The 15,127-nt window shown below is 36.1% G+C and overlaps 2 non-coding genes across 2 annotated transcripts; both read right to left on the reverse strand.

The window, feature by feature from the left end:
- Positions 1 to 3,098: 3,098 nt before the first annotated feature.
- Trnar-acg (transfer RNA arginine (anticodon ACG)) lies at positions 3,099 to 3,171 on the reverse strand. Its single transcript has one exon. It is a non-coding gene; the product is annotated as a tRNA-Arg (tRNA).
- Positions 3,172 to 5,579: 2,408 nt separating this feature from the next.
- Trnar-acg (transfer RNA arginine (anticodon ACG)) lies at positions 5,580 to 5,652 on the reverse strand. The gene has a single exon. It is a non-coding gene; the product is annotated as a tRNA-Arg (tRNA).
- Positions 5,653 to 15,127: the final 9,475 nt, after the last annotated feature.

Consider the following 15,127-nt stretch of genomic DNA (forward strand, 5'->3'; position numbering starts at 1 on the left):
GAAGCGTTTTTAAATTCTTACATTTTTTGTATCGATATGCCTGATTTTGTACCTTTTTTTGTTTAATATGCTGATGAAAGCAAAGTTGACATTTTCATTGAATTTCTACATAAAAGAATTTGAATAAGATAAATGAATCTTTTGCAGACTCTGTAACTCAGTTTCAGTGATAGTTGCTAATTTGGTGTTTTGAGAGTTTACTTTTATGATCTGGTTACTGTAAAATTATTGATTTTTGTGAGGGATTAATTTTCATTGATTCTGTCAGTACCCTTAATCCACATGTTTATATGTCCAGGAATTGTTAGAATAAGTATAAGTAGATTTTTAGAGCTACTTGTATATTATATTAGTTTTTTCTTAAACCATGAAAATTAAGCTCCAGTAATGTAAACCAGTCCTGAAGAGCAGAAAAAGTTTCTGAAAATCAGAGTGAAAATTCTGAAGATTTCTTTCATACTAAACAAGTCTTATCTGATATGCAGACTTAGCTGTTTAATAAAGTTGATATATAACTGTACTTTTATATTTAAAAAGAAAATTTTATGATTAATCATGACTCTGATAATTGATTTGGTATTTAATTTTCAGTTCCTTAACAAGAAAGGCATATTTTGCAATGTTTAAAATCCGATCAATAGAAATTCACAATTGAATTTTAATTATTATAGTGCATAACTACTGATGAAGGAACAGACAGCCATCATAAATTTTCAATAAGACTTCAAAATTTCAATGTCATTAAAGACATGTCAGCAGAATCGTAATTAATACTCAAATTGGATGAAACTAGGGCATGAATAAATCAAGAGTTACACGGAGACCCCCTTGTCAAGTAAAACGAGAATAAGACCAGATCTTCCGGAAGGTGTTTTCTTCTTGCCATTTAAATCTTGGTAAATTCAAATAAGTAGTGTCACTTTCAAAAAATGAGAACAAGGTTAAATATGATGACATTACCAAGCATTCTAACCTTTATCACAGACGTTCAACTTCATATCGCACTCGTCAGCTGTCGACATCTTGCATAGAAATTGTGATAATGGGGAAAAAACCATTGAATATCAAATCAACTGCGTCATGTAAACAACAGACTTGGGTAGCAGGTTTGTTGCTATCTAGAAATGTAAAGTTCACAATAATGAAATCGTAACCTGAGTCTGTTTCTGTCAAACTTTTTCCTGGTGTCAGAATACGAGTCATTTCGCAATGACAAGCTCAGCGCTTTCACACTGGTTTATTCCTGACAAAATGAAAATTAATATCGAAAAACCACGAAAACAATCACTCTTATATTTTGTGAACCTCGAAAATTCGAGCCACCGAAGAACCACGTTAACAAACCCTATTACATTTCATAAAATCTAAAAAATTCGAGGCATTTACAAAATCTACAACACAATTTTTGACAACAAGATGGACGTTCTTAAAACACAACCAGTAGATCAAAGTGTGGTGTTTTGATGACTACACGGTCACCTTTATCAGACAGACGACCAGCGTGAAGTGTATTAAAAACTGACGTATGGAGTGTACAAGATGAAGATATGGTTTGAGTTCTAATTAAAAAAACGCCAAGAATTGAGTTTGATTAATGATAGATTTGTATGTCTTACATCCAATCAGCTTCCATAATTAGCTTTCTGGAAGCTTGTTCCAATGTGCGTGTTTAATATACAATGTATGTCTCTGTCAACATACAACAGTTTCACTGAAACTTTTTACAGTTGTAATGTTTCTTTCAATTTTCAGTTTGTCACGTCAAAATTTAGACATTTGGAGTTTCTTTATCGTGGGAAGGATATGTATGCTAGTTGGTATTTAAACATGATTTAAAACTATGAAAGGACGTATTGACCACGTGCAGTCTTCATACAATGTATATACCTCTCCTTATATGGATATAAACTGACTTTGTCCTCTTGTTAACTTCGCCACACATAATACATTAACTGATATCAATTCCTTTCCCTTGTTTTGATGAAGAGTAGATCTCTACGTTTTTTCAACATTGTTCGGATTTACTTATATTCCAGAGTAGATCGCTCTGTGAAAGCGTTGTATGAAATACCTATTAAACGCCCATGCTCCTCCCCGTCACTTGCAGAGACCCCCAACTTTGCGAAGTCACTGACATGATAAGACACGTGTACGTATCACATGTCATATTTCAATATTCTACTATCTTGTGATTTATATTACAAATATTGTTTTATGTTATGAATTTTCAAAATATTGAAATTCATATTGAAGAAATTGAGTTTTGTACAACCCTTGTGTTTTATATTTAATATCCTCTTGTCAAATATTCAACACAAAATTATTGAACAAAAATCACACGGTGTTGCAATCTTTTTACAAGCCATAACCTTCGTTGATGATTTACGGTAATATATTTACATTTCTAAATTTTTCATATTTCTTCTGGAGAGGAGACCAACAGTACCAACATATCACTTTATCATACTTTTATCTGGAATTTGAAAACTAATGTATTTATCCACAAGAAAAGTTAGTTAGTTTTGTTGATGTATTCGGTTCATAAACATCTATTGTTTATGTGATCTACTCTTGAGGGATGTAGAAGATATTTTGGTGGTGGTGTTTTCCGATTGTCACTTCAAATCAATTAATCTGTGGTCAAATAAAGGTCTAGTGTTGTGTAATATTAACATATCCTTATTAAAGAATATTTTGAGGTCATTTGCATTTATATTGATAAAAACGATATCACATTTCTCAAAGAAATTATTTTTATATAAATCTCCGTTTTGATTTCGTTCTGATCTTATCAATGTTTGATTGTCTATGAAGAGAAAACGCTATTATTGTGATCATTTTACTTGATAAAACATGATTTAGTCGTTGGCGATGACCGGTTTTGATAAAAAAAAATACTCTGTAATATGAATGGGTAAGACTTAATTTCGCTGATATACATTGTATCTAAGGCTAATTGTTTCTGAAGTGTCGTGCGGTCGTGCAAAGACAATACCGTCATGCTAGAAATAACATAATTTGAAAATAATTTTATAGCTGATGACTGTTTGAAGAAAATCTATGATATACTTAGATTTGAAAATGTGACCAAAAACATACGAGCTTGCCAGGATTCGAACCTGGAATCTTCTGATCCGTAGTCAGACGCGTTATCCATTGCGCCACAAGCCCTCTTCATACGGCTACCGGTACCCATTACTCAAATCACAGGGGGACAAATAGAATAACAAAAAATACTCGTTAATCATGTTTCGTTTGTTCTGCTTTATTTGTTTGTTGACGTTGAAGTTAATTGCTAAATACACTATACAATATCTAGCCGGAAGGTTTTCCCCCTCAACACATCAAATTTGGAAAATAAAAAAAAAGAAAATTGTAAAATGCTCTATTGCTATAAATTCATGAAGATATGACATCTACCCTAAAGTGTCACTTTTTTCACGGATGGAGAGGAAACTCGTCTGATACGTTACAGCTCGAATTTCCATATATCAGATATAACAAGCCAAATGGCTATGTTGTCATTCCTCAAATTCAGAAGTCTTTCTCCCAATAATACAAAAATAAAAGCGAATATATAAATAAAATCCATGAAGTGTATTTGCTAGATTGAGACAGAGACATATATATGTCTCTGATTGAGATGTCCATATCATAATGTTATATATCACATGTTTGACTGATATAGAGCTTAACGCAAAACTTTAAAAGCCCTGTTCCTCAGTCTGAATTTAAGGTTTGTTAGACCGTAAAATCTGGAAGTTATTTTGTCAGTGTTGAATTTGGTGTGATTTCCATTATGTGACCTAGCCCTGTTCCTTTGGTCTATGTTAGACGAACATTTTTGAGCAACTAATTTAAAGTGACATGTTGACTACGGCACCGCCTTCGACGCCGTAACACAGTAGCCTCGCTTCCACGACTTTTCTTCGCTGGCGAGACAAAACGACGTTCGCCGAGGTAAATTGTCAGAAATCAAAATTGAATTCATATCAAGACATCACTGTAGATTATTTATCGAATAGATCATGAAATCTTCAGAATTATTATTTTGCGTAATTATTGAACAAGCTCAGAAATTGGACAAAGTATCATTGTGTCGCACTAATTCAGAATATATTTCCAATATTCTATCGACTTTTTATATCGGTCTGGAGAACGTTAAGATAATTCCAATTATTACTTGACATTCTCTTGATATTAAGTAATGTCTGTGTTGACCCTCAAAAATTATTAAATTATGACGTTTTAATGTTTGCTTATATAAATTTTGATTTTTCTGATTCCTCTCCCTGACTTTCACGCTTTTTGAGCAACGCCATAGCATAGTCTTATGTCATCTTTCCTTGGCAAAACAGTTTGAAAGCAGAAAATACCTAAGTAGTAACTGCATACCCGGTACCTAATGAAAAAATATAGACAAGAAAATACAAGAATACATCTATTTACAAAATTCAAAATCGATGAAACGAGGGAACAAATAACAAAAGGAAAGATAGTACATATACTATAAGAGCAGGTGTTCAAGAAGGGTAAGCGTCTTTTGCTTCATCAGCGACACCTGCCAAGTAAATATTTGTCAGTCGAAGTAAACGTCGCGTATTAAAATTGAAAGATATTAACAAACATAGAACATAAAACTTCGAACCGATCTATAAAAGAAATCAATCAGACTATGGTCTCGACCGTAAGACTACTAGTCTTCATCCACCAACATCTCTCCAGACTCAGTCAGTTGCCGATAGTTTGTAACAGAAATAGAGATAAAAGGGAAATTCGAATCAACTACGACAGATTAACACGGTAAATTGGGGGAGATGGAGGATGGTAATTTTTTAACTCAAATTGATATTTTTTGTACTCAAATGAAAAACTCTTTGAATTCAAATCAGCACTTTTAGATTTCAAATTGATGTATTTTTTCAATACAAATGCTATGTGGACGTGGTCTCTTATTCAAAACAAGACATCGTAGTCATCTGAACGTGAAATTGGAGGACTTGGCAAGGTATTTATTACCTGTTTTGATAAACTCTGCGATAAAACCATAACGTTAACCAAACATCGTTTGTGTGTATAATTTGTCACCATTGTGTTATCATCGTGCTGAATGAAATAAAAATAAGTATCATAGATTTATTATTGCTACTGTAACTAACTGTAACTAAAAATTAGGAGAGAAAACTAAACATTTCTCCCACAGAACGGTTAAACAGAACTTAAACGTACGCGTTTCTGCTAGGAATAAAATAATTTAATTCAGTTGAAATGTCGGCTTTCTTTTTGTTTATATGACACAGACGTTTATAGTTAATTAGTGGTTTAAAATTAACACGGAAAGGGTAAGCGGGCTTACGTATCGCTTAATATTCGTTCTGACAATCAAATTGTTAATTATTGTTCTGGCATAATTCTTTGAAAACAAAATATACATTTTCAGTACTCTACATAAAAAAGAACTGAAGATGTTCTGTTGGGTGTTTTTCTTGTTTTTGAGTAATGTTACGTCATTCTTGCACAAACACAAAGGTGCGTCATAAGTGCACACCAAGACAAACTAAGAAATGAGAGAAAAATTACGAGCTTGCCAGGATTCGAACCTGGAATCTTCTGATCCGTAGTCAGACGCGTTATCCATTGCGCCACAAGCCCTGCGATACGTTCCAAACCGATAGCACGTGTCAGCTGCCTGCCTTTTCAAAGTCATTGGGGATACATAATGACTTGTTATAAATTTATTTATATCAGCATGCCTCTTCAGTAAGGGTATAAGAAGTGTACCAGCTGTCCTTCGTTCATGGTCAACACAGACATTTCATTTTTCATATTATCTCGTTCCATTTATCACGTCGGAAAGCTGCCGTTGGCACCGCCTTCGAAAAGACCGTGGCTTCTGTTCCTTGACCAGTACATACTAGAGCCTGTCACGATGTTTCTGCGGGATCGGGAAAATCAGGGGATCAGAGCTTGTATGTTATACTATAACTATTGTTACAGGCCCCTGTGGTTCTGAACGCGTACATATTTCAGCGGTAGCTGGGCACAATATACTAAAATGTGATAACGCTAATTACAGTTTCTGTTTGCGTAATATTACAATCAATGTGAATCGCTCATTTATCACTGCTCTAATTTAACAAGAGATCCCGGAGATATCTTGGTGTCCAACATTGTTTGATGTTTATCGCTTTGTTTGCTCTTCATTATATTAAATTTGAAAATCCATCTAAAAAATTGCGATAACATCTTTATTTGTCTGTCCGACATGCTCGCACGTTGAAATTTCGGAAAGAACCGTCCAATAGTTGTAGAAATAACGATAACAAATTTAAAAATTCATGATGGCTGCCACTTACCCACTTTTCTTTTCCTATACGACATTCCAGTGGACCAAAATATTAATACGACAACAATATATTTGGCATTTGCTTTTGCTGACCACTGCTACAGAAAACAAAAGTTGATGTACGAATATTGTTGATAGTTGTACTTTTTTTAATCCGTGGTTATGTTATGCCACTTTTACAAATCACATGATAATTCATTTGTAAATTTGTTGTCATTCTACATTAAAAAGTAAATGATTTACACCTCTTTGAAGGAGAGTCTTTCAAATATTTATTTTTATAAAATCATGACTCGCCAAGATTTTTACGTTTCTTCACGGTAATGTTTTAGTGTATGTGCAATTTTAAACGAATTCGACAAGTATCATTCATAAAATTAATTGATCTGAAGAAGCATTTCATCAGAACTGAAAATCTCGTGTCATTTTTGTAACTGCTTATATTGACTGGATTTTTATTTGGTGTGTAGTGCTTGCGTTCAAAAACATTTTCAGCACAACTTTCAAGAAGATCAATAGAAGGGAAGTAACTCTGTTGACCTTACGCAAAGATACCTGAATTGGGTTTGAACAAGTTTCTTTCCGATACATTTTTACAATTTCTCCGATAAAATACGCAAAAATATATGACACGGATCGTTTATTTTCACTCACCGTTGTCCTTCAGACCATCTCCCACACGACACTAAAATTACAATTTTTATCCCAATTTGTAAGTGTAACTACCACACATCCCTCATTCTGAACATGGAGACAAAAAAAGGGAAATAATTTGTAAGATAAGATAAAAACGTCAGCAGAATTCTAAATATAAAAAGGTGTGCACATGGCACTAAATCTGAGGTCTAGGTTTTCTTATAAGGTACCTACTCCTTTTTTTAATGTACTACAAATCTTATTTGTCTGATTGTTTCAGCGCAGACCAACTTCTGGTTGTATCATTAGAATGCTCACTAATTTAGATGCAAAGGTTTGAAATTACAATATATATAAAATAAATTTCATGACATACATACATTATGACCGGAAGTGGCATCCGTACAATTTCACGCTCTCAAAAAAGGGGGTCCGGATGTATACGTCTGTGTAAGATTTTAATCATTTACAAAAGAAGAAAAGTATTAGAGTTTAGAAAATTTCTCTGAAATTAATCATGGCATCAACACACAAGAACAAAAATTATATTCAAAATCGGTCGGAAAGGACGGGTTACGAAATAACCCGAGCAGACACCGAAAATGGTATGGCCCAGTGAACGCCCATAGCGAACAAGCAGTCCGGAACCCAAAGCGTTTCCTGTTCTTTAATAGAACATCCCGTCTTTTCCGGATTACCTACATTTGGTAGACCTCACACATATTCCTGTCATGTGTTTAAGTACAATGCAGGTTTTCCCTGGATCTGAGAACACGTTTTTCTCTTAAATGTGCTATTTACTTGGGTTTCTTTTGTGCAAACCCTTGACATTGCAGAATGATGATGAGCCCTGTTGAGTCCATAAAGTGCCCGCCAGGTTTGCGGTAATATCGCATAATTATATCTTATGTCGTTTCTGACATCTCTTCATCTTGTATGTTCATTCAAACTATACAATATAAAAAATAATCATAAAATAAAATAAAAATAAGATAAATGCTGAATTCATCCTTCCATACTTGAACAGTGGCTTGTTCCGTTTTTTTTTTTTTTATATTCTAACGTCTATTCTTAACTTACACCGTCTAGCATCATGGATGAGTCTTTGAAGAAGGCAACAGATGGATATATTTTGTATCTTTCACTAAATCCGAGTATACAAATGCTACTTTCTGGCATTTTTATGTCTTTTACTGTTTAACACAATCTTTAAAAGTACATAAACGTCCATGAACAGACAACAGGACCCTTGGTATGCAATACAAGCGATATGCTATCGGGAATTTTAAACAAAACATATGCAACTGAGGTTTATTAAAATTAGCGCAAGTAGAATTTATAGACATGCAAATTTTATGAAATTAAAATAAAGAAATATAAGCCAATCTATCAAAACGTTCTTTTTTCTCAAGATTTGTCATCTTAACGACATAATTATATGGAGATGGTATACCTGATTTCCATCATCTTAAAAATATCTGTAATATAATTTTCCTTTTCTGAAATGTAGTTGCAGATAAAATGTCATATAAAGTCAAAAGTCCTACAGTTCAAGCTAACAATACTGTCAGCACGTAAGAAGGAAGTTGTTACGTGTGTGTGTGAGGTATGGAGCCATTATAGAGATATTAAAACCAGATTCTGGAACAGTATCGTACAATTAATTTGACCAGGGGTCACATACTCCCACATTTCTGCTACAACCGACTGGGATGTGTGGGAGTGATCAGGTGTAATATGGGGAGTTTGACGGAGTTCACAGCCCCACACTAACTATGACGAGTACCCGGGTCCGTTGATGAGGTCACATAACCCAACACTAACTGTGACGAGTGCCCCGGGTCCGTTGACGAGGTCACATAGCCCAACACTTACTGTGACGAGTACCCGGGTCCGTTGACGAGGTCACATAACCCAACACTTGCTGTGACGAGTACCCGGGTCCGTTGACGAGGTCACATAGCCCAACACTTACTGTGACGAGTACCCGGGTCCGTTGACGAGGTCACATAACCCAACACTTACTGTGACGAGTACCCGGGTCCGTTGACGAGGTCACATAACCCAACACTTACTGTGACGAGTACCCGGGTCCGTTGACGAGGTCACATAACCCAACACTAAGTGTGACGAGTACTCCAGGTCCGTTGACGAGGTCACATAACCCAACACTAAGTGTGACGAGTACTCCAGGTCCGTTGACGAGGTCACATAACCCAACACTTACTGTGACGAGTACCCGAGTCCGTTGACGAGGTCACATAACCCAACACTTACTGTGACGAGTACCCGGGTCCGTTGACGAGGTCACATAACCCAACACTTACTGTGACGAGTACCCGGGTCCGTTGACGAGGTCACATAACCCAACACTAAGTGTGACGAGTACTCCAGGTCCGTTGACGAGGTCACATAACCCAACACTTACTGTGACGAGTACCCGGGTCCGTTGACGAGGTCACATAACCCAACACTTACTGTGACGAGTACCCGGGTCCGTTGACGAGGTCACATAACCCAACACTTACTGTGACGAGTACCCGGGTCCGTTGACGAGGTCACATAACCCAACACTAACTGTGACGAGTACACTGGTCCGTTGACGAGGTCACATAACCCAACACACTTACTGTGACGAGTACCTGTGACGAGTCCGTTGACGAGGTCACATAACCCAACACTAAGTGTGACGAGTACTCCAGGTCCGTTGACGAGGTCACATAACCCAACACTTACTGTGACGAGTACCCGGGTCCGTTGACGAGGTCACATAACCCAACACTTACTGTGACGAGTACCCGAGTCCGTTGACGAGGTCACATAACCCAACACTTACTGTGACGAGTACCCGGGCCAGTTGACGAGGTCACATAACCCAACACTTACTGTGACGAGCCCCCCGGGTCCGTTGAAGTCATATAGATGGCTACTTTGGTGGAGGTCACAATAACCCTATACTCACTGTGTTACGTTGAAGTCATATAGATGGTTGATTTGACGGGGATCACTTTATCCCTGAGTTTAGACCGTGATCAAATGTGATTATTCTTATTTCTGGGTATTGATGTATCACCTGTGGCCAGGAAATTGTTTCATATACTTGTAAACATATCAGTAAATACATTACTACCACCTACGCGAAGGGAGCTAGAACTATTAGTCTATTCTGTATGTAAACTTACAACACAACGGTGTGTTGAAATACAATATCTTACCAGTTTTAAAGAGATGGTGTCTGATCACATGTGGTCTTTTCTTGGAGTCGATCTCTTTGTTATATATATAATGTGTTTTGCAGCAATCAGAAATTGTCGTCTAAGAAAACAATTTCATAGTGATGATTTCTATATAACAGATTCAAAACAGATAATACACCGGGTTATCTACCAGAGAAGATTAAATCTACTCTGAGAAAATATTACGTCCATTATGCTTACCTGCTTCCAACCTGAGAGAATGGTTTTCTGTCATGAGATTTCAGTATGATATTACGACTGAACGTGATGACGTTACGATATTTTGGAACGTGATGACGCTACAATATTTTTTAAGGTGATGACGTCACGATGTAGCTTTGACTGAATGGATGTTGGAGATTTTGGTGTCGCTTTCCCTTTTGCATGTGTCTCCTTGGTACCAACTTGATATGCTTTCACCCTGCTCTACTCTCACATCAGAAACGATTTTTATTTCTTTCTGTTGTTTTCATCATACTTAGTAGTTAATCCGCTACTGCCGAGGTTACTCAGTTGCAGAATGATGGTATTTATGAAACCCGACGAAGAATGATATCAGGGATACCAATATGTCCTGTGTAAAATTTACAGATATTGATACTGGTGACTCAGCTTTCTACAAGACCTTCGTGACCCCCTAAAATACGGCCCAGATGTCATAGGTTTTCATTGAACAAGTCAACGTCGGTTTCTATATCATTACGGGATATCGTTTCTACCCATCTATAGCTGTCCTGTGTTGGCAGACCATGTCTAACTGTACAACCGTAAATCTCAGCGCTTGTCAAACGGAAATACTTCATTTACTTTTTCATGTTGATGGTGACATTAGTTTGCAAATAAAACAGAATGTCATCTGTAACTGAATAGGAGTTTTAACAATGACCGAATCGGGTCTAGAAAGGATGTATGGCTTAGTAATGGTGAGTTTTCAAACACCTATTTAGCCTAGCGGAATGACCCAGTAGACTGTGATATGAAATGAATAAATTGTCGATATCTGGGTACTTTTAAAAAAAAAAGGGATGAAGTGGTTCTTCCAGAGCAGTCGGAGAGACTTCTGAAAAAATCTCTCAAGACTGTTTCCCATACATACAAACTGGGTCCCTTCTATAGACCAGACCTTGAGGGAAATGAAAAATTGGCAATCCCTAAGGCCGTTTTTACCGCAAAACTGCTTTTTCATACAACGCAAAGATGAAACGAATCAAAACAGTTATTATAATTAACTTCTTTTGTAAATATTTCTAGTTCAGAAGTAAAGCAAAAGATAATTAACGGTCGTCAGAATCATGATTTCATTCGGAAATATTCTCTTTTCTTAGGCAATGTTAATGTTGTTTGATGCTCGTTACATTTAACCTGTTGGTTCAGATATTGTTGTTAACCGTTCTCGTGTGGGAACGTCACGTTTTCATCTATATCTTTACTTCTTTGGATTAACCAAGACTGATATGGCGGATGAAGTGAAAGACGTTTATTCCACTGGCACTCATTTGTTCGGGGGTCGCTGTGTAAATCTCTCTTTTATCTATATCCTGTCCTAGTTCTACTGAATTTCAGTGTTAATCAGCATTCTGTTGATAAGTTGGTATATTTTGTTTTTGGTTTGTATTTTTGTTTTTCAACTACATGTACGACACAGATGTCTTACTACACAACATTATTCAATAAGAGATACTGGGTAGTTTACCACAACAAGAGTTTCCGGGTATGACAACCATATCCAATCAGAATACCATAGCAACAGGGGCGTCCAATCAGACACACCATTGGAAGATTACACAGCAAGCTTCAACTAGAAAATGGTTACATCAGATGAATCGTCCAATCAGAAATCTTCTACTATATGAACCTAGTCCAACCAAAATGGGCCTACTGTGACAGGATTACATTGAAGACGCAAATTTGGATGGAAAGCCGTTGATCAATGATCTATTTGATTTTTAAACAGCAAATGAAATATAAAATATCGTTTTAGGTAATATCTGAAAAACGATATTACAAATGTGGTGTCCACAAAGTAACCAAATAATACGAGAATAAATTGAAGCATGTGTCTTGTACGTGACCAGCGTTAAAATGCAATGCCAATACACGTGGTTGAAAACTAACACCGATTCATGAACGTTCATTCAAAAATATACAAGAAAAAAAAAAATGAAAATAGGATGAATTTTGTCCTTCAATACTTAAACAATTGTTCGTTCCTATTTGATTTTCAAACGCCCTCTCTAAGTTCCATCGTCTAGCATCATGGCCGAGTCCTTGAGGAAGACAACAGATGGATATATTTTGTATCTTTCACTAAATCCGAGTATAAAAATGTTTTAAGTGCAGTGTTTATGTCTTTTACTGTTTAACACAACATTTGCTTTTCGTTTAGGAATACGAAAATTTAAACTATAACGATGACATGCCGATGACCCGTGATGCTCGGCATCAGTCAGGTGTGTCCGTTATATTCTAAATGGATACTTTTAATTCATCATGTTTGTGTTGTAAAATCCATTTTATTACTTAATATATGCATAATTCGTTGAATGGCAATAAACTGATGACAGTGGATGGTTTTGATTTCAAATAAAAATAAATTAAAAATCCGGTGTTGAGATATTTGGCAGACCAGAATACTAAGATGATATTGTCTGGAGTTATGTTTAAAAGCCGGTTTTTTTTAAGGAACTTGAAAATATCTGTTTACGTGTTCAATTAAATATCGTTATTCACCATAAACTGCTGATGTAGTTTTATTGGAGGAGATATACTTGCACGAGCAGAAGACAAACACGGAAAACATACGTTTTTCAACACTCGCATAAAATTGATGAAGTTGGGACCATATCGCATGGATCCACGTTTAATAAACATTGTGGTTTCAATTAACCAGAGTGTTTGTTAAAAGTACCCAGTTTTGTATGTTGCCACGCATGGCAAACATTTACCCATAATGCATAGGGAATGTCATCGCTCGTGAAAACATGGTGGTCAATTGGCGACGGTAGAAAAGGAAAATCTCGAAAATGACTGCCAAACGAAACTTCCGTACTTGTCAAAAGCATCAATTTGATTGAAACTTGGTAATTATATCTTAATATTTCCATGGGCCTGCGTTTTAATACTGAGGATCTGTATATTCCATACGAATGGGATATTTCAAATGTAAAACAGAATCCGTTACCGATTTTTGATCATTTCACATATAAAAGAAACGTCCAATTCATGAACCCATTTGTTTCTTCTGGTTCTGTGGATATGATGGAAGCGAGATTAAAAAAATCGTCATTTAACGAAACGACGGTACCATGGAAAAATTCTAAAAATAGAAAAAATATATTCGATATACTTATCAATGATAAACCACTATATTAACGGGTATAATTATACATTTATACATTTACAATCACTGTACCTTGTCTGTGTGTTATGATTTAAATTTAACAATTAGACTGGGGAAAATTTCGTGGAATTCTCCATATTTTATAGAAAATATTGTTAATTGCGAAGGATTTTTGGCTGATTCCACAAAATGTAACAAGTTCTTTTTTATGATTAATCCTGACATAATTAGCTAGCTCTCTTATAAAACCTTGATCAAAGCACTTCAGTGTGTGTGTTAATTTGTAAGTCTGGAAAACCCGCTAATCTGCTTCATTAACATGCTTTAAGGTTGCCTGTGATGTTCCATGCTATCTAATCATCAAGCCGAAGAAAAGTTTTATGTATGTACACAACTTAATTAAGGACCTGTTTTCTAATGTAGATAAATGAAAATGAGTGCTTTCGATGTTATTATTCAATTGTACACATGCATGTCCTGATTTATGGAAATTACCTTGAATAATGATACTTATTTTTCCCTATTAAATCAAGCAATATTAATTTTGTACTGGTTTTCAGTCTTATACTGTATATACACATCTGTGTTCAATATACTACCTTCTTACAAGTTGTCTTCGTAATTTAAGAACCCTCTGCCAAATCTTAACCGAAAGTGATTCAGTTCAGGGATTAAAATTACCTTTCTTTAGCAGAAGTTTTCAATTTGGGAGAAAGTATCTTCAAAATCAAGTTATGAATTTTTGATAGAAGCAAATGAAAAGTATTTGTAGTACTACTAAGGTGTTGATTTTTAACTGAAGACTTTTAGTAAGGCATGCCTGGTACAGTGATAAAAATTAAGAATGTGGGATACAAGAGAGAAAAAGAAAAGACGAGGTCTCGGTATAGAAGTAATCATATTTTTTTAATCAGTTTCAGTAGTCTGTTGGAATTATTTAAAATTTATCATAATCTGTCAATAAGCCCATGGGGCAATTACACGACCTCTTACCCAAAAATAAGGGATGGGCTTATTACAGGACATGAGAGGCCAACATATGACCTCTTACCCAAAAACAGGGGGTGGGCTTATTACAGGACCTGAGAGGCCAACACATGACCTCTTACCCATAAACAGGAGGTGGGCTTATTACAGGATCTGAGAGGCCAACACATGACCTCTTACCCAAAAACAGGGGGTGTGCATATTACAGATTCTGAGAGGCCAACACATGACCTCTAACCCAAAACCAGGGGGTGTGCTTATTACAGAATCTGAGAGGCCAACACATGACCTCTAACCCAAAACCAGGGGATGGGCTTATTACAGGACCTGAGAGACCAACACATGACCTCTTACCCAAAAACGGGGTGGGCTTATTACGGGATCTGAGAGACCAACACATGACCTCTTACCTAAAAACAGGGGGTGGGCTTATTACAGGACCTGAGAGACCAACACATGACCTCTTACCCAAAAACGGGGTGGGCTTATTACAGGATCTGAGAGACCAACACATGACCTCTTACCCAAAAACAGGGGGTGGGCTTATTACAGGACCCGAGAGACCAACACATAACCTCTTAA

Source organism: Ylistrum balloti, unplaced genomic scaffold (genome assembly GCF_031769215.1).
Source record: "Ylistrum balloti isolate Yb309-2 unplaced genomic scaffold, AGI_CSIRO_Ybal_v1 Utg369672, whole genome shotgun sequence".
NCBI lineage: Eukaryota > Metazoa > Mollusca > Bivalvia > Pectinida > Pectinidae > Ylistrum > Ylistrum balloti.